This window comes from Puntigrus tetrazona, chromosome 8 (assembly GCF_018831695.1).
Source record: "Puntigrus tetrazona isolate hp1 chromosome 8, ASM1883169v1, whole genome shotgun sequence".
Classification (NCBI taxonomy): Eukaryota; Metazoa; Chordata; class Actinopteri; order Cypriniformes; family Cyprinidae; genus Puntigrus; species Puntigrus tetrazona.
This window is the reverse complement of record NC_056706.1, coordinates 10,446,580-10,467,610: the sequence shown is the minus strand read 5'-3', so window position 1 is coordinate 10,467,610 and position 21,031 is coordinate 10,446,580. Positions and strand designations below refer to the sequence as shown.

The 21,031-nt window shown below is 37.7% G+C and overlaps 2 pseudogenes; one reads left to right on the top strand and one right to left on the bottom strand.

Annotated features, from left to right (window-relative positions):
• Positions 1-419: 419 nt before the first annotated feature.
• LOC122350688 overlaps positions 420-21,031 on the bottom strand; it is a 70,473-nt pseudogene continuing 49,861 nt past the window's right edge.
• Positions 13,935-16,411, top strand: LOC122350279 (annotated as a pseudogene).

Sequence of the window (21,031 nt, the reverse complement as noted above, 5' to 3'; positions counted from 1 at the left end):
CATGTAGCATGAGTCTACAGAAGGCGCCCGCGGAGTCAAGGGGAAGAGTCTCGTCCATCATGCAGAGGAAATCAGCTCCACATCCGGCTGCTTCGGTCATCATGGCCAGATACTGGCTGATCAAAAAACACATTCCATTACGGCGGACAGAGCTGGTACCTGGAGAAAAAAGCGATATAATTTGTGCTGCTGTAAATAGAGGATTTTTTAAAGGAGATTATTTGCCAGAAATAATAAAATTATGTGGCAATCTGCTGTTCATTTTTAGTCTACTTGGCTGTCTGTTGCTAAATTGACATAGTAGGCGAAGCAGCACAAAAAGAGTATTTTAATTATTTCAGCATGCCATTTTATGGTGAAAGTATTTTATCATCTGTGAAGGCCTGGTTATTTCTCCTTTTCATTACCTGTAATGTATGTCAGCACGTTTCGTCATGCACATTCCCTTGCCGGAGCTTCTTGGGCACCAGCTGCCAGATGCTCTTCTCATGAGTCTCGTTCTCCTTCTCCAGACCAGATCAAGCCAAACTTCATCCTCGTCTCCAAACTCTTCCAAATACTCAGAGTGTGCTGCGTGTCTTTAGCAGCCCTGCCGCCTTCACAAGCACACACAACTCACATGAGCACATAACCCAAGACAGACACACACACAACACAGACCTTACCAAATCTTTAGATTTTTATAGAACTTACTCAGTTTTCATGAGAATATCACCAGTTTTGGCATCAGCACACATTTACAGATCAGCTCTTGAGTTACTGGAATCATAACGTTATTGGACACACACAAGTCAGATAGATAATCCAGAAACCTGGAAACAAAAACATAAAGAGAAGGAATAGACATTTTACAGACAAAGACATGGTATAAAAGTACAGACAAAAAAGAGCACTCCATTAAATACATAATATTAATAATAATAATAATAATAATTAATAATTTTCACAACAACAGAAAAATACTAATTTTAAAGGCTGTCAGGCTTTTTGTTTTCAAATGCTGAACCAGCTTCTCTTTTATGGACAGCAGATTTATTAATTATTTTCATTACAAATTACTGTGTTGCATTTGTACATTAGAAGCAATTTAAAGAGCTATCCATGCATGAAATAAACATTAATTCTGTATGTGCAGTGTGAAAACAAAACAAACCAAAAAAATCTCTGCATTATTTTTTTAGACACAGTGGAAGAAATAATCTGCAGGGAAATACAGAGAAGCTTCAAAATTGCCAATAAATTAAATTACAAAGCAACAGGGCTGAATCACAATTTTTCTCCATGGGAATTGAGATCACAGTTCTCTTACACAATTCTTTTTTTTTTCAATCACAATTTACTGCACTTAAGTACAAAAACATAAAAAGTACATTCAGTATGATGAAGTGCTGTAGTAACAGAGTGTTGGAGTATTTTCTTTATACCTTTTACAGTAAGAAATGTAAAGTTGTTGAACTTGAAAGAATGTTAACAATAATAAATAATAATTAAAAACACTTTTTTGGGAGGTTTTGCTCCAATTGGCTACAGAACCTTAAAGGACATTCCACTCCAAAATAAGCATTTAAATGTATAAACAGCAAATGTTTATACATTTAAAGATTTATTAATTTATTAATAAATTCCACAATTTTGAAAATTTGAAGAGTTCATCTGAAGGAAACACTAACCTAGGCTCCTGTTCTTACAGACCAGACTGGCGAAAGTCTCCACCTCAGTTTTAGTGATGTGCTTCTCCAGCAGTTTGCGATTGTTGTGTAGCAGGGCTGTGATGGTGTCCTCAGCCAGAATATCATAGCCGATCTGAGACTGCATCATTCCAAACTGCTTGGCTATGTGTTCCTGTAAACAAAATCCCAACTCTGAATGCAGTCGTGTGGCTCTTTGTAGTGTGAAATGAAGTCTAAATGCTAACTAAATGTGCTCAAACAATTTACCATTCTTGAGAACCTGTATGTGTAGTACGGATTGCAGTACCTGATTCTTACGGTAGTCTTCTTGTAGATACGCATGCACCTGCTTTGACTTTACAGTCTGAGCATGTATTGATAAAGGCGTATTTCTGGTCAGACAGCTCATCCAGCGTTAGCAGGGGCGGATCAGCGTCCCTCTCTTTAAATGGGGCTTTAATGATCCCAAATATCTTAGCTTGAAATAGAGAGACAGCAAGATCATTCACCAACATCAGTGATGTTTCAACTGTAGACAGCACCATCATTTCCAACTGACCTGTTTGAGAATGTTCTGCTCTCTCATGAGTTTCTGTCTCTCTCGGTTAGGTTTGTTCATGTCGTCACCTCCAGGGCTGGCTGGCCATTGTTAAACTGATCGGCGACAAAAAACCACATCCTCCAGCAGTTTAATGGCATACCTGTGTACAGACAAAGGCGCGTGGCGCTCGATGCATTTTACAATAGGTTTACTTTACAAATGCTTACAAGCAGCTATTTAGGGCTCAGACTGAGACTCTGGTTTTGAGTGTTTGTGTCACGTCAACTCTACCTTCTGTCATTAGGACTGAGGAAACCGAAGTTGAACTTGTCGGCGACGATTGCTCAACATGAGGCTGGCATCATTTGCAAAGTCTAGATCTCTAATCTCCATGACTGGCACAGAGACAATGGCAAAGGCTTCCTTGTCCTCTTTGGTGGGGCAGGTGCCCAGCTAGCAGAAGAAGAGGAGGAAGGAAAGCAAAAGTGAATACTAAAATAAATACATATACAGAAACAAAAGACGTTCTTTGAGCGTTCAGATCATCAGATAATCTTGAAATAAATATAAATTCCGAAAAATAAAATAAAAATCTTTTATCATCATGGTATAAAATAAATTTTAAAATGCAGGAAAATAAATATAAAAACATAAAATCTAAAATATATTAAGCTAGATATACAAAAACAAAAGACACATTACTTTTTGGACGTGGCAAAGTTTTTCTCAAAATGCATTTCCATCTGCTGTTATCCAAAAACCACCTCAAGCAGGCGTAAAAACCTTTTGCAAATTAAAGCATTTTATTCGAAATTCTGTTTCCATCACTCGTTTCGATGCAATGCTTCAAAATGCGCATAAAACCAGGGTGATGGAAACACAGCTTTAGACAGACAGACAGTGCAAAGAGAAGTTCTTCACCATTAATCGAATAGGCCTCTCCTCATCAATGTCAGTGGGAATGTTGGTGCTTTGGATCCAAGTGTTAGTACACAGATGACGGAATCGAACATAAGAATTTCTGTTGGAAATTGACAAGATGAATATGCAGCAGGAACCTTTGATCAAGTTTTAAATCAATCAAATTCCTTTAACCCGCAGGATGCAGCAAAACAAATAAAGACAGAGTAAAGCACAGAACTGAATACAAGAAGTGGCACAAGCGAATCTGTCTTCTGCAGTGTGGTGGGGTCAGCTCAAACAGAGGCGATGTCATTCCCATGAGGCACTGCAGCCAGCTTGTATTTTATCCTCTCTCTAGGCTTCTCTTGATCTGGCTACTGTCCACCTATGGACGAAGTAAGACTTTGAGCAAAAGATCTTTTCACAACACATAAGTTAGGGACGGTCTTTGCAACTAATTTAATTTTTAATTCTATTTTTTTCATTGGTTACCATGCCATACAGCAATAAGTCATACAAAACATGCAATCTGAACATACCTCTATGTCATTGCTGTTTTTCTTTATAACCAGGGTTTTCCTGCAACACAAATAATAAAATAATGTAAATAAGTCCTTCTAATATCATCAAACCATATATGAGATTATTATAAATGCGGAGGGTATTACTTCAGCGGCGAGATAGTTTCCTGTGGCCAAATGTTTGAACCGGTACAGGCTGTTCCAATGTCCTGCTCCTCCACGACCACGGATCATGGTGAACCACCTCGACCAACAGGCAAACATTATATCACTATGGAGGCACTTACAAACAGAAAAAGGCACCTTAAAAGTTATCCTCAAATGTTCAGATTGCTAACTTTATCCTTCATGATTGCAACTTCACATCATATAGAAAGAATCAGATAACAGGCCTCTAAACATACTACATGGTACAATATGTAAATTAAAAAAAACTAACATTAATCTATTTTAAAACATTTCTAGTTGTAATACAAATTACAACATTTGGCTTTTTTGAGGATACAGTCCCACACATCGAATCTAAATCCTACCAGGATTTAGCAGGAAATCTGTTAAATCAATCTATGAGGAGGCTCTTACCTCAACCTCCCATAATGCATTGGAGCTGGTGGCTGAAGTAGCAGACTGACGTAGAGTCGTGCGCAGGAACACATGAAGCTTAGCCTTGTACTCGTCACAGGTCAGAAACTTCTCCTGTTCTGCGTGGAAAAGCCTCACCACATCTCCCTATGCATAACAGATTTCAACATATAACTTTTCTTTGTGTATGTGTATATATACAGTATATATCATAAAACTGGTTTGCAAATGTGGATATGGTATGCAAAAGCTTTAAACATGCGATATGGCTTAGCTTCTATTTTATAAACAGCAGGTTTGTAATAATGACTTTTGCATATGCTCATTGCACTTACTCCCTTAAGGACTTCATCTTTATGGTCACTGAACATCATAAACAGACTGATCTTCCAGCTGGTGTTGCTGTTGACTGAATTGATCTGTAGGGGGCAGTCTCAAATTATTACAAGACCGTGGCGCATAGCACTTCTTTCATGTTTTTGCTTACTTTCCTTCACAGAACCATTACTAATCTCAAACACGTACACTTGGAGAAAAGACAAGAACTAGTTCAACCGTCTCAAGTTAAAGCACAAAGTAAATGCGTTTATTGGGCTGCTTGAAATCAACCACAATCCGTCTACTTCACAGGCATACTGACAAAGAACTTGCAAATTGATCATGTCTTCTCAAACAGGCCCACCTCTTTTGCACCCGGGTGATCGGAAGCTCGTAACTACTGGCATGGAGAGGCTGTCCAGCATTCACGGGATTCAGGATAACCTTATCTCCAACTACAACCTGAAGCGGTGTGCAATGATCCAGTGAGGGGCTCGATATGACTGTCACAGCCACAGATATCTAAAAAGCAAATATGTACTTCTCTATCAGTTTACACAAGGGAGAAGCAATCTACAAACATTTAAAGTCGGATTAAACTTGGCAAACCTGTTTATGTGTGTAGGGTTATTTGCATGCATTTTACCTAACTTTCCGAGTGTGTATGTGGGCTGTGTGTGCACTGAGTATGTGTGTATATATATATATATATATATATATATATATATATATATATATATATATATATATATATATATATATATATGTATAGACTATGATATGTAATTATTAGGTTTGCAGGTAAATGTATAACGTCATGTATGCGTCACAAGCGTATGTGTATATAGGTACAAAGTGATGTGTATATGTATAAAGGTGACTCTAATAAAAGCATGCAAGATTATACTGCAGCCCAAAATAAAACATTATATGTATATTTAAATTTGTTTTAAAATATTTAAAAATGTAAAAACCATTTTACATACAGAAATGGGGCTGGTTTAAAAAAAAATTACAGAAAAAAAAAATAATTCAGAACAAATTAAAAAAATACTACATAATGTAAATACATTTTTAACATTTTTATTTCGTGTTTAATTTAAATTTTTGTTGTTTTATTATATACAGTTAAAAATAAAATGATCAATTTTGCCTTGGAAAGGAGCTGAAATGTTTTACATTATTTCGGTTGGCATTTATTTTACTACAAAATTTGAGTTTCAGTTGTAACTAACTATAATAATATTAATAGATCTAAAAACATTATGCAATTTAATCTGACTTTAGCCTAAAAAATGTGACTCTGGCATGTTTTTGACCATTTTCATGTGATTTACCCTGATAAGCTTATGCATACAGTGCGACTTTTGAGTTTCTTGTGTGCTTGCATGTGAATGCTTCAATTACATTGTCTCCATTGGCTCGGAGCTTCCAGAAAGGTTGGATGAAAAGCCAGGATCCCTCATTTCCCGTCCCATCAAGAGTGACACGCATTGCGTTCTTCTCCAGCAATGCTGGAAGGCGGCTTATTCACCGTCAAATACTTGTTGCTCTTCATGTGCAGGAGCTGAAAACACATCAGTATTTACTACAATAAAAACGTCTAGTCTGTAAAATCTGTCTTTAATATAAAAAATGAATGTTTAGTCTTATAATAGAGTTGCGTATGCCACAAACCGTGTAACTAACACACACTTTCTTACCTGGCGGGAGATTATGATTTTAATTAATAAATGTCATTTTTTAACTAAACATCTGTGTGTTCAATCATATTGTTGCTGACTTTTATACATGCAAGTCGCTAGAGACCATCGTGCCAACAACACCCTTTCACTTTACCACAGCCTTTGTGGTTTATAGCTTTTTCCACAGCACTGCACCTACTACAGAGCTTATTAGAAAGAAAGTACTTCCTTTTTCTCTTAAAAAGAAAAAAAAAAAAGGACCTTGCAAATATCTTAAATGTGTCAAATGTGTACATTATAATATAGTTGCACCTCCTCTGGCAGCTCTCAAAATAAATAAATATAAATGAAAAAAGCATGCTTGGCTGGTTCATTAAGAAAGGAATCACTGGACATGGGAAGCTCTTTTTATTTTAAGATACTATATAGTAACAGGAAAGGCACTGTTTCCTATAGTGTGGCATTGCTGTAGGCAATTATCTGTAACTGACGTCACTAACAGGAGAAACACATTTCTTTTTGCCTTTTCTGACTCAGATAAAGATATGCGGGTATAGTTGTGACCCCTTCAACAAACTCAGCACGTCCACGTAAGTCAACGTAAAATCTAAAGTTTAGTTTAGTTCATTAAGATTGTTATGGAATGATATGCATGCATCAATGAATGTTGCACAGTATGTTTATTACATACTATGCAAGTTTTATAGTAACAAGGAACAAAATATTTTTCTGAAGAAACATATTTGCCTGTGTTATCTTTCATTTCATTCCTTGCTAATATTACCATGTCCAGCCAATTACATTGATCTATTCTAAAAAAGACCACCCAATTTTGACATTATAACATATATTATATATTACTAGCTAAAAGGTCATATAACCCTTTTTAGAGTCCATAGTTGGTGTTGAAGCCTGAATCCTGAATGAAATGCATGATTACATTAATCTTCTGTTTCTAGAAACAAGGTTTACACCACAGAACTGCACATTACAGCTGTTTGATGAGAGCTTGACATCACCTTGTTTTAACAGAATTACTGAATGGAGTAACAGTGTCCTGAAGACATGAAACCTTTCTAATGCAGAATATCAAAAAGCAAAGATGTATTTATAGAAAGACAACCAGCAAAAAAAAAAACATCAGATCACACTGACCACATCAGCAACTAATTAACTAAAGTTTTACAAAATGTAGATTCTCACCTGAATGGCGCTGCCGTATTTTACCACATCCCGTGGACCTTTTTGTTTTCGGCTTCATTCTGCTTTTGTTCCAAATTAGCTGCATGCTTTGGTGCAACAAAAAAACAAACAAAGAAAGAAATGAGCAACAAAGAACTGCAAGCAGCTCAAATGTCAATCATCATTATGACAGGTATCCCAGTAAATATATTACATGCCTCAGATTCCTCTTTGCCCTCAGATGTAATTAAAAACAAAGGTTGATTCTGTTGATGGTTTGTGACTTACTTGCAATTTCTGAAGAAGCACCATGTCTCCAATCTTATCCTTTTCATGTTTTGCCTGTTTAGCCTTCCAGAATTGTTTCTGGGCAGAATATCAGTTCATGGGATAAACCTTAAAGAGGCAGTCTAGACTCAGAAAGAAAAAATATATTTGTATAAATTGTCTGATTTTTGGAAAATGTATATAAAATAAATAAATACTTTTAAAACTTTTAAAACCCAATTTTACAGCATTTTAAAAGCTTTGGACTCTCACAGGAAACGGCTACAAAACTTTTGTATCATCTGCAGATCAGACCTGACCTTATCTGGTTGGGGGTTTATGGTTTGAGGTTACTTAACTGAATTATTGACCCAGTTAGTTGCCAACAAACCCAAACTAAGCGTAAATAAAGTAAATATAACCTAGCAATACCAGAGAACTAAAAACTAGCCCTACTTATTTGACATCCTACTTTTCTCTTTATCCATGCTTTTTCACGTGCTCTTTTTCACTTTTAGCTGAAAGTAATACAATATGGAAGGATACAATATTTCTTTATATTATGATAACCTGCAATCCAACTTATTATTTGTTTTAGCTAGGGCGCATATTTAGCTAAAATGGAACACGTGGTCTTATTTTCATTTACCTCTGAGGACCACATAAACTTCTATTGAAATGTCGTATTAATGAAAGGTTGTATGAACAGCTTACAAGTCAGAATCAATACTTCCAAAGAGCTACAGCGTGTAATAATCATTCAACTATTTCAAAATCTTTTTAAAAATACCTCTGAATTTTTGGGAGGTTGTCGAGATCTCCACTTGCTGGCTCCACGACACAACGATCATCCACCAGCCTGGGAAGGTAAACACTGCGGTCACCTCAATAAAACGATTCTTCAAAAGCCTTCATGAGGCACACCGGTATCAGCGGTCATAAAGTCAGTTACTGAGTCATGAACTCTAAAAGAGCTTCAATCTTTGGCCTGGAACGAGAATTTCAAACTTTTGGCGCACATCCTGCTAAATACTTTAAACATGAGGTCCAAATGCTCTGCCTAAGAGCCTTTAAGGTTTAATTATGTTATATTATATATCCAGTCCTACAGAATAACACCCCTAGAGTAGCCTGCAACTGCAAACGGCCTTTGAGGGTTTCTGTGAAACGGGTCAAAACGTGTTTATAGGTTGCCACGCCGGTACAATAAGACTCGTTGAGCCTGAATGGCTGAAAAACCCTGGGCGCTTCTGAATGCCATTTCAGAGAGCCATTCCTGCAAAACATTTGCTTTCTTAAGATGCCTCCATCTTTTTGTTCTTGCATCTGGCCCGGATCCAAAACAAGGGTGGTATTTCCTACTGACATTAAAACCACAGTAAAGTTTGGGCCGAAAAGATCATACAGTGCGAAGAACGCTAAAAGGTCTTTCCCTTTCAATGACTAGCAGGCTTTGCTGTAAATGTTCATTTTTTAATCATTTAGCAAATCAAGCTCCGCATTAAAACTCAAAGAGTTTATGCCATGTCCTTACTGTATATAAAACATGCATACTATACACATACAAGAACGTACTGTATTTACAGTATTTGTCTGCCTATCAGTCGAAATGTGAATCAGATTAGGATACCAGGCGGTTGGCTGCACTGTAACTTAACTGCACACCTGTGTGCAGCTCTCGATCTTTTGCAAACCATGAACTCAAACACATCAAAGCTAAGAGTAAAAAAAGCCACAGTACACCCAACCAGCGAAGAAAAGCAACAAGGGTTTGAGTTCTCGAGACTAGAATGACAGTCATCTCATTTCATAACAAACATAACCGCTGACAAATTAAATACACAACCATAGATACGATTCACTACGTTTTAAATGAACACAACAACTGTGTTTTTGTGCAGGATCCCGGGCTGAGGTGAAGGCAGGCAGGAAGACGCAAGTCAGTGAAAGAAGAAGACGCTTACCCCAACGTGCTTATGAAGCCATTGACAGTTCCTTCTGCATACAGGAGACAATATCCCTATGTGCAGGAAACTGGACGCTGAATCGGACATCTTTGCTATTTACAGCACGCAGGAGCCTGGACGCGTCCGTCTGATCTGGAGAAGCCCGGACACTTTTCTTACAAACTCTTCCTGATAAAGCGGGTGTAGGCACGCGCTTCACCTGATTGAAGTGTAAATGCATCCCGGTAGAGTTGAAAAATGAGCAAAGGAAAGATAGCCTTCAAAAGTGAATCCCGGGGTGGATGTGCGGCTGGGAATGTCAAGCGCAAAAGTCCGAGACGCAGAAGGGACTCGTTGGAGTTTCGCGGCGTACCTGAGGTCATAGTGCTTCAAACCAGGAAGCACGCGTAACTTTGTCAAGTCAAAACACGCCTGTAGGGGAGGCACCGCGTGGAAGAATACAGATGAGACTCGCTAACACCCTCCACGCTGCCATCGAGAGAAAGCTCAAACAATCAATGGCACTGCTGGACAGACCCACCCAACCTCCTCATTTTATAAACCTGGACTAAATTTCCTGCTTTAGTTCGTAAAACAAAACATGATATTCAGCAGCACAATACAAGGGGCCTTTGGTTTAAATATAGACCCACAACCTGATTGTGTTATAGTCAGGTCAGTTCAGATCAGCAGCCATGTTTTCAAGCAGTATCAACCTGATCCACCAAGTGATGTCTTTGTGCATAATGGCAATAATAAGGCGGTGGATATTATCAGGTCTGATGCTCCAGCAGCTCTTAAGTGTAAGCGCTGGCGGTTACTACAGCAAAAAGAGTTTCACACTTTGATGTGTTGTGGTTTATGCAGAGAGGCTTTTAGATTCACAGTTGAGAAAGTTGCAATCCGTTTTTTCCATTATGAAAAGTCAAGTTGGCATATACAATGATAATTCACAATAAGGAGCCATGGAAACACCACGGTCAGCAAGAAAAGATACCTACGCACCAATCTGTGACATGCAAAATCACATCTGTGCGCAAGCACTTGCTCTGAATCTTGAGCTGTGTTTCCACATATTCAAAACGGATGTCAGGCAAATTTGCATTCAAATCAAGCCGGGATAGATGGGATGCAATTGTGGCTGGATTTGCATTGCTGGCTGGCGCTGAAAGTCAATTAGAAGTTTATTATGACTTTCCCACTCTCTCTACTTCTGCAACCCTGTGTTTTCGATTAAAATGTGAAAACTGTAGTCGAGGAATTACTGGCATTTTTGAGGATGTGGGTGCATAGCACAAGTGAGGCGTGTTGCTGAAGTCAGAAACTGAACAATACGTTCTCATATAGTCCTAAAATTACATTAAAACCACTTTTCGCATTAGCAAAGCTTCTTACAGTTATTATTTAAAAATACAGTTACTAAAGTGCTGGCTTTTAAAAATGCTGACTCTTTTCAGTCAATGAATACATCACATGCAACACGCAACAACATTTTTTTTTTTTTCATGGCCAAGCTGTGGCCTCATTTGGAAATATTTTTATATTCGCATTATCTCAAAGCCCAGTATTTTACAGGTTCTTTTGCTACCCTCCAGTGACTCATTAAATCTCACTTTTTGTCTCAGATCTCCTATAAGGGCAAGGTCATACACAGATTTTGGCTGACTGCATTTAACGACTCTTTAACAGTCAGGTGAGACTGATGAGAACTTGCATGAGCTGTGAATGACTGCATAATACAAACGTTCAAAAGCAATCACTTCAAAAATGAGCCAAATAACAACTGAGAGTCGGAAAGACAATGTGTTAACTAGGAAGTGTGTGTGCATGCTAAGCTCATATAAGGCACATGACCAAAGGATCCTCAGCTTTACTCGCAGTTTGTTTCTCATATCCTTATTGACACAGGGAGATGTCTACAACGCCTCAGCCCACTTATCAAACAGGAGAAAAACTATATTACCACAAAAAATGTTTTCTGTCAGCTTTAAAACATTTGTTGAGTTAATTTGTTAAGTTCAGAAACGCTGTAATTTTAATGAAAATCGAAACGCCTTTAGCACCAGCATTTTTTCCCAGATATGAAAGCATCATGCATTTCCTGTAAATGGAGAAGAGTAAAACCAGAAAAAATCTTTCTTGAGTAACCACTAATGATGCCCTCATTAGTATTACATGATATTTCCTGTTGGTATCAGATATCTTAAAGCACTTAGATTTTCTGTGTTATGGGTTTGCTGTCCCTTCCACCAAAACTATAGCGTTTTGTGATGTGATATCGCTATAATGATTAATGTTTAAAATAATAGTTCACCCAAAAATTAAATTCGCAGCTTTTTACTTATGTGGACTGGAGTGGTGTGTGAATTATTGTTGATGTTTTAATCAGCTGTTTGTACATTCTGACGGCACCCATTCACTGCAGAGAATTCATTGGTGAGCAAGTGATGTAAGGCTAAATTTATCCAAATCTTTTCCAATGAAGAATATGTCTACGATATTTTGAGAGAGTCAGTTTTACACATCAATTAATTTTAAATTATTCAATTTCAGTTAAACAGTAGCTAAATATTAAGACAATATAAATACATTATATGCATATATATATATGATATTTTCTTATCTTAATTGGTTGTAGAATGGTTTATGTGCACACATAACTGTTTCTTTCTGATGTAGATGGAATGTTAATATTTGAAATTATGATTTTTGTTGGAATTATGACATTTTGTTAAAAATGTTAGGTGCTCTTGCATGCATGTGAGTGTAGAGCCAAGAGATTATATCATCCCTATAGATAATCTTTCCACCGCCCATGCCCACAAAATGTGTAAATGTTCCACTCCTTCCTGTTTCGTAACATTACTGCCCATAATGCATCACATGTCAGATTTTAGCAGCCATGTATGCTGTGACTACAGTGGGCAAAGAACTGTGTGAGGACACTTATGCAGAGTATCTCAATGTATACAGTATACAATAAATTATTCACAATTACACACACAGCTGTTTTCAGTGAGAGCCATTGGCCGAGCAGCCATGAAGAACAAATATCACAAAGAATAATATTAGCGGCATCAGCTTATCTTAAGTCATATACTGTAGGCCTGTCTAGAGCAAATAATCTTGAACTGACAAACTCAGCTTTCTGCATGTGAATATCATTGGTTAACTAATGGATTTAAGTATTGGGAATATTTAAAATTAATGAATGATGTCACGCAAATACATAATGGAAAAAAAGAAAGGGAGAGGAGAAACAAATTTCTGAATCACTACAGCAGCATGTCACACTTAAGTTGTTAGTGTTGCTTTACTAAGAAGCATACATAAAACAGTTTCTGAATTCTGAAAGCGTGTAGCTTGCACTTTTTGGCACACACAGTGCATTTTACTGCAGTCAAACATCCATCACACATTTTGATACTCGTGGTCTGTGAAAGGCCATTGCAATTTCTGTTGTTTTGAAAACTGCGGCCTCCCAGACCAAACCAGGAACTGCAGCAAAAAAGAAGTAATTTTTAGTCGAAGGTAATGTATTTATACAAAAAAGAGAGCTTGTATTGAAAACTCTGCTTATCATGCTCAATGACGCTGATTGCGATTAAACACAGAGATAGAGAGTATTTTTTCACATGTATGTTTTTATTCTATTCTAATCTGACGCAATCTAATCTTTCAAGAAAGCCATCCACTCTTCTAACCCATTTTAATCTAGATAACTAGTAGTCATGTCATCTGTAAAGGGATTGTCTAACCAGCTTCTTGAACTTGCAACTTTCTTGAAATGCAACAAAAAACGTGATAATAATTATTAACTAAGCACCGAATTGGCATATTTTTGAAGGACCATATGACACTGAAGACTGGAGTAATGGATGCTGATACTACAGGAATACATTGCAGTATAAAAATATATTCAGTCTTTTGTGAGCGTAAGAGATCTTTTTCAAAAACATTTAAAAAATCGTATTACAAATTATTCCAAACTTCTTATTGTTAATACATTTGTGCATTTTGTTTTTCATTTAATACGCCACAGCTTGAAAACTACGAATTTTATAGAAAATCATAGTGCTTTAAAACAGCATTTTAATGCCAGCAGAGGGCAATCACACCCATCAGTCAGTGAGGGAGAGCAGCAAAGGGGTGTGACTCCACAGACCCCTATTGAGAGGAGCAGCCATCCATAGCTTTGATAAGAGAGCTGCTCTCTGGTCAACAGGACTGCAGAAAACAGATCCCAAACTGCAGCTTTGCCTTCACCAGGGTCTTTACTTCCAGCCCCCGCTGTCTGTTTTTAATTACTTATTTTGAAGCAGTTTCCTCTGCCTTGTAAATTACTGGACTTTGCCTTGAAGATGGGGATACAAGATTATAAAGTGATTTATCTTATGACACTGGCTTTGCTTCTGAGTGCTTGTGCTTCAGGAGCAAAAGAGGAAGTCAAGACACAACACCTACCGATGAGGAGGAGAGTTTCAATCAACATGATTCACAAGAAAGCACACTGCAAGATTTGCTCAAGTGGAAGATGAAGATAAAGGATCCGTGGACACACAAACTACAAGTCCTTTGCCCTTCACAGAGTCGGCCAATTCCTCACTGGCTGAAATTGAAACAGCACTGATGTGACTGGTGAACAGGTTCCTAATAGCGATCCGACCAAAGGAGCATCACAAAAATCCACAATCCTCTGTTTCCCATCACTGACAGCTCTTACAGCGCTTTATGGGATTCTCTTTCTGGCTTTGTGGTGTTTGCCTTCGGCGTCGTGGGTAATCTGGCAGTAATGTGCATCGTGTGGCAAAATTACTTTATGAGGCGCGTGGAACTACTTTCTTGCGAGTCTGGCTTTTTGGGATTTTCTGGTGCTGTGCTTCTGTCTGCCCGTGGTGGTCTTTAACGAACTCACCAATAAGAGGCTGCTGGGAGATTTCTCCTGCAGAGTTGTGCCTTACATAGAGGTGAGGGCCTTTCTAAGGCACAGTGTCAAGCTTACATTTCATCTTGATCAATTTTTTCACGGCCTAAATTACCTGAAAAATATATTGAAAATGTGACCAGTTTAAACAGTGACTATTTTTTTAATTCAGACAAACACAGTATTCTGGATTTCAAACACTACAGACCATGTAACAAAATCTTTTAATTTTATGGTTTTAACTATTTATACCCAATAACTATTATAAACACCCGTGTAGAAGTCAACTAAAATGCTTAAAAAACTATATGTAAATCTGTGATTACTATTTATGACAATCAAGAGGGACACATATTGGTTATATATAATTTGGCAATGTTACCAATATCATTATTGATCCATTTACTTGTGCATTTCCCTATATTTATAAGTCTCAGATTAATATACATTTTATACATTATATTATACTGTTGTGATTCTTAAATTTACTTGTAGCATTTTTTGTTTAGTTTTCTTTTTGTAACTGAATCTTTATTGTAAAAGACTAAAAAATAAACCTAATAAAATAAATGCTACGTTAAATGCAATGCTGTCTATTTTGCCCACAATTTTAATATAATTGCACCCTAGATCTAATCATTTATTTTTACTGTATCTAATGAAAAGCATAATGAAAAGACTAAAATATATTCTAGCAATAATGATGTTTTGCACACCCTCCAGGTAACCTCTCTCGGCGTGACAACCTTCAGTCTGTGTGCTTTGGGCATTGACCGCTTCCACGCTGCCACAAGCTCCATGCCAAAGGCCCGGCGAGTTGAGCGCTGTCAGAAGGTCCTGGCCAAGCTGGCGGTGGTGTGGATTGGCTCTATGGTGCTGGCGGCTCCCGAGCTGCTCCTGTGGCAGCTGCATCAGGTGACACCCCCCGGTCAGGGTGACCAAGTGGACACCTGCATCATGAGTCCATATCCAGATCTCCCCGAATCCATCTATTCTCTCGTTATCAACTACCACGACGCACGCATGTGGTGGTACTTCGGCTGTTACTTCTGTCTACCAGTTGTCTTCACCTTGCTCTGTCAACTGGCCACCTGCCATGTATCCGGCGGGAGCGGAAGTTCTCCCAAGCGACCGAGGAGCGATCTCCATCCAAAAAACAAAAGCTTCAGCACGCTCAGCAAATCGAACGGCAGCTCAACTGCACTGTCATGGCCCTGGCGGTGGTCTATGGTGTCTGCACGCTGCCGGAGAACGTTTGCAACCTGACTTTGGCGTACGCTCCCATCCAGGTGTCCGAGGAGGTGACTTCTCTTCTGGCCCTCATAAACCAGTTCTTTCTGTTCTTTAAGTCATCCGTGACACCAGTGCTGCTGCTTTGCTTGTGCAAGTCTCTGGGCCAGGCCTTCATGGACTGTTGCTGCTGCTGCTGTGAAGAATGCCAACCGAGCAACTCTTCATCCACCCAAAATGTCGCTGAAGGCAAGCTCAAGACCACCAATGATGTGTCCTCCATTTTTTTTGACAAAGCCAAGGACAGTTCAACCATCTTGTCCATTGGCAGCTGAGTAGGCCGATTCCGTCCCCAGTTGATGACATCATGAGATGACATGGAACCTACAACCTACCTTCTTCTCGTTATCCACAAGTGGCCATCATTGCATGAGCAGTTCTTACCGTTATGTTGGAGCATGTTAGCATTGTTCGACTAATCTGAGGCCAAAATTGCAATTTTGGTTTTGGTACAAACATTGTGGGAAAAAAAGATTTTTAGGATCTAAAGTTTGCCATAAATCTGAAGATTCATTCCATAATATCTCAGGATGGCTCAGTGTACCTATAACGTCTTAAAAGGATAATTCACCCAATAATTTACCTACCTAATGTCATTTCAAACCATTGACTTTTTGTCATATGTAGAACACAACACATAACGTTTATGCCCATACCATGAAAGCCAATGGGGTCCCGTGTTGTTTTGCACTCCATTGACTTTCACAGTTCTTCATTATATCTTCTTTTGTGTGTTTGAAATGAAGTCATACAGGTTTGGAACAACATTAGAGGGAGTAAATGATGCCAGAATTTCGATTTTTGCGTGAACTATCCCCTTAATATATCACCAGGGTCTCCGCTCAAGTCAGTATAATTTTGACTTCAGATGTCCCACATTCATAGTTCTACTTTTCTGTACAGACAATTATGAATTTTACACATAGCTCAGAGTGTATAAATATTTAGCGAAACGCTCTGTGAGATCAGAAACGCAGTGAATACTACCAGATCACAAATAACACATCATCTTGTTCATATAACAGGAAAAACTTGCAAAACAAAAATGTTTTTGTCTGTTACTCAGGCAAATGTTATTTATCACTAATTTTAATTAATGCCACTTTTTTCATAACCACTGAACATTCGTCTACACCGTTGATTGTCAACTTCTGTATATAAGCACTCAGCTGTATTAGAATGTAAATAGGTTATTTTTGAAAGCAACCTCCTTGAGCAAACTAGCTTTTCAAGCCCCTTCATGTAGTACGGTAGGACAAAAAGACAAATTGAATGGTTTACCTCCTCAAGGGGACTATTGTAACTTTTGCACATAGCTGCTTTCATAAGCAAATTCTTTTAAAAGTCCATAAACAGTTGATAAAACTCTATTCAATAAATGCCTTTAAATAATTAATGTTGTCTCGTTCATTTTTGAAATGGCAAGAAATAGTGTCAAAAGCTGCACTAATCTCCTAAACGTCCATCAGGGCCTGAGGAGAAGATTTGTCTTCGCGGACTTGGTTTCTTCATTCCCATAAGGTTTCTATTGTTCTGAAAAGGAGATGGAAGCTTCTACTGTGAATATCAATAGCCAGACTACCGCTGAGTTGCCAAGATACCGTCTAAAAATTCACGTGTTTTTCCAGAACGGCCAAGTGTGAACAAAAACCCACTTGGATTTGCCACCTTTTCTTGTCAATGTAGGAATCAAAGAATTTGTCAATAGTACAACGTTGGTACGCTTGTCATGTCTGCCGTTGCGTGTATGGAAGTTGGTTTAGACACACGACACGAGTCATTAGTCGTATAAAAGATACGCTTTTCCCAGATAGGCTCTTGAAAAACTCATCTTCGGATTGATTGCGTAACATGCAGCGGGCCGTAAAACATAATAAACTAAATCAAAGATACAAATGTTTGGGTTAGACTGAGATGTGTGTTGCTGCAGGGGTTGTTGGGAAGGGGCTGGACCTCTTCTGTCTTGTGGTTTTGGCTTGCGCTCAGAGCCTGTCAGAGATTCAGAAGACAAGTGAGAGAGGTAGAGAATGGCCTCATTAGAGAATTGAGCAGGGCTTTAAGAGAGGGCTCCGCTGGCCATAATGACTGCAGGAGAACAGACGAGGCTCTGTTCTCTGTAATGAAGTTTGTGCCACAAATCAACAAATCTCTTCACAACGCTCGATGCCAATAGGATAGGAAGCATTAGACTATACTACAGTAAATCACGGAATTAATAAAACACGCACACATTAAGAGAGGTTATGGTAGCTAGTTCTGACGTTCGTTTATTTGTATTTGGAAAGTACAATTGTAATTTACATAACGTTAATTCAATTGCATACATATTTTCTCCATTTCATTGTCGGTTATACATGACAGCTCACATTTGTTGTTTAGTGTCATGAGTTCTCACTGAGGTCATGTCCAGGACAATGTCCTTTTGAAAGAAGAAGGCTACTGATCTCAGTAGACAAACATATATTTGACGTCATGCTTAAATTTGGTTGTGATTAATTGGTCTGCACAAAAGCACTTAACAGTTTTAGGAATTTAATGCGGTACATTTATTATGAACCTATGCTATTTAAACGCTTGAGACATTACAACATATATATATTTATATTATCGTGCTCAAAGACTGTGTGTCAGCTGGGCTAAAGAAAGAAGAGAGCTCCAATGTTTCGGTTCATTAATTAAACATGAAAATAACATTCTTGAACAAATAATTTCAATAACGGATTAATAGCCATTAAAATACCATTGAAGTGATAAAATTATAATTTTAATTATATATATATATATATATATATATATATATATATATATATATATATATATATATATATATATATATATATCGGATTACTTTTTTCATCTGAATATACTGTATATGTAGGTTATGTAATATAATAAATAATAATATAATAACAAATGATTAAAATAATAAGAATATTATTATATGGGATGCATAGATGAATACAGGGTAAACACCAAAATATATATTTAAAAATATATTTTACAAAATTTGTAAAAATATACATTGCATGTCTATTTTAAAACAAACCAATGATTTTGCAAATTACTATCAAAATGTGATTTTTCTGAATGTGCACATATAGGCTAAATCACACAGAGACAGACCCTATGCCTCAGAACTCTAGCCTTCTTCTTTTCCGAGGGATGTACTCAACAAATATTTGTGTACACCTTTATGTGCTATCTTGGCTTGGGCAAGATGACAGTCTAGTGAGGTTCGTTCGTTTCAAGTCACCTCAGCAGGCGTGAGAAAGTAGTTAGTGTCCTGTATGTGGGGACTCTCTTATTCTCAGACTAAACTCAATGAGGAAGGACTAATATGACCTGAATGTCCCGCACTTCTGAACAGAACGCTGTCTCTCCGTGGCTTGTTAAGGGACAATGTTTGTTTTGTTTCACAGAGTTCTGAGAGGGGAGGCTGAGAGAGGGTGAAAGGGGGACGGGGGTCCGTGAGAGATTCAACACAGTTGCTCTGGCAACTAGTTTTGGCCCCCTTGAGTACACTAACATACAAATCAGGGTCTGGACTGAGGTCCTGGGCACAGAAAGCAGCGCAACCGGAGCCACGGACCACCACGAATAGAGAACAGGAAACGCTAGTGAGTTTCATTCGATTCACTAAATCACCATGTCAGTTTAAAGATGGCAAAAAGCTTTCCATTGCATTTTTATCACACTTGTGTATTCAAGGCACGCGGCAATACAAAAACAAGAGTAGGTGCTGCAGTGGCTCCCGGGGAGGCCAAATTTCCCTGTTTTTCGAGGGCCCAGGACATCTCAACCCTTTTTTCCCCTTCATGTTGCGTGCCAAGCCTCTGATAGAGAACAAAATTGGGCTGTGTGAATGAAACTCACAGCCTCCACAGACAATTATGAGAAACCAAAATTCAGAAGCGGAAACAGCGCTTGAATTTAAATTCATAAGACATTTCGGCAAATGCACTAATAAAGTTCTGTTTTGCAACTACATTCACAGAACAGCGATAGCAGTTGCTGCTCGAGAAAAAGAGAGGAGAAAAAATGCTCAAATCTAGTTTTCATCACTTTCTTTGTGTTATTAGAAAAGCTAAACAAATAAAGTCTCACAAAACTATGTGGAATTCTGTATAAACACAGCTATGCACGGGACAAGCCTGCAATGGCCACTTTATATAAGCATCAACCCCTGCCATCTAGCGGTCACAGATACTCATTGCATCCCCACAAAAGTTACTTACGGAGGATTAAACCTAAAAAAACATACAAATAAATGATATAACAATATAAAATAAACAATGAAAGATTTTGAAGTTTTACTTGATACACCAGTTACAAAATAATTTCTTTATTTTTCCTTTTATTATTGTTCTTTATTACTTTTTTTAAATAAAAAAAAGATCAATTTATATATATTTATTTATTTTGTCCTGTGTACTCTGGAGACACACACACCAAAAAACTCAGAAAACGAATCCAGTTTCAATCAGATTTACTTTTACAACTGTTTACAGACTTGAAGGACAAGATTTAGACTTGACGTCACATTTATTTCACAGAAAGGAAATAAAAACAAAATTCAAACAAACGAGCAATTCAAATGGGGAGAAAACAGAAATGGTTCACTTCTTCCGCAGTGACAAAAACAAACTATAATAGCACAGAGATATTACAGTCAAAAAGCACTGAGGGTTTCTACAATTGTCATATCAAAACATTCACATTAGAACTGAACACTTCTCCTGGTCGGCAAAAGCAATACAGATGTCACTGTGTCAAAGCAGATCCAGCTATACAAACACAAATTCAGACCCGACAGCTTTAGTCCAGTTCAGTAAGAGGTTGCCAGATCACCATGATAAACAACCACACATGAACTCAAGGGCCCATATCTTTATATACATGGTCTAGTTATGCACAATACTTGTGATTAGAACATCTGTGTTTGTGATACTGTGAACATTGTAGTGGATTCATCAGAAGTCTCAGTTGCTGTGGCTGATATTCGTCAGCACTGAATAAAAAAAAAAACAATATCAATTTTTTTTAAGAATGAGATTTTTCTTTAGACAGCACATATTGCCAAATTTCAATTTCATTTAATTGATCAAAGAGGCGTATATTTGTACTTTACAATGTTTATATTACTATGACTATTATTACTATTATTTCTTGGCAATCTGGTGTAATACCAACAGCTATTAAATA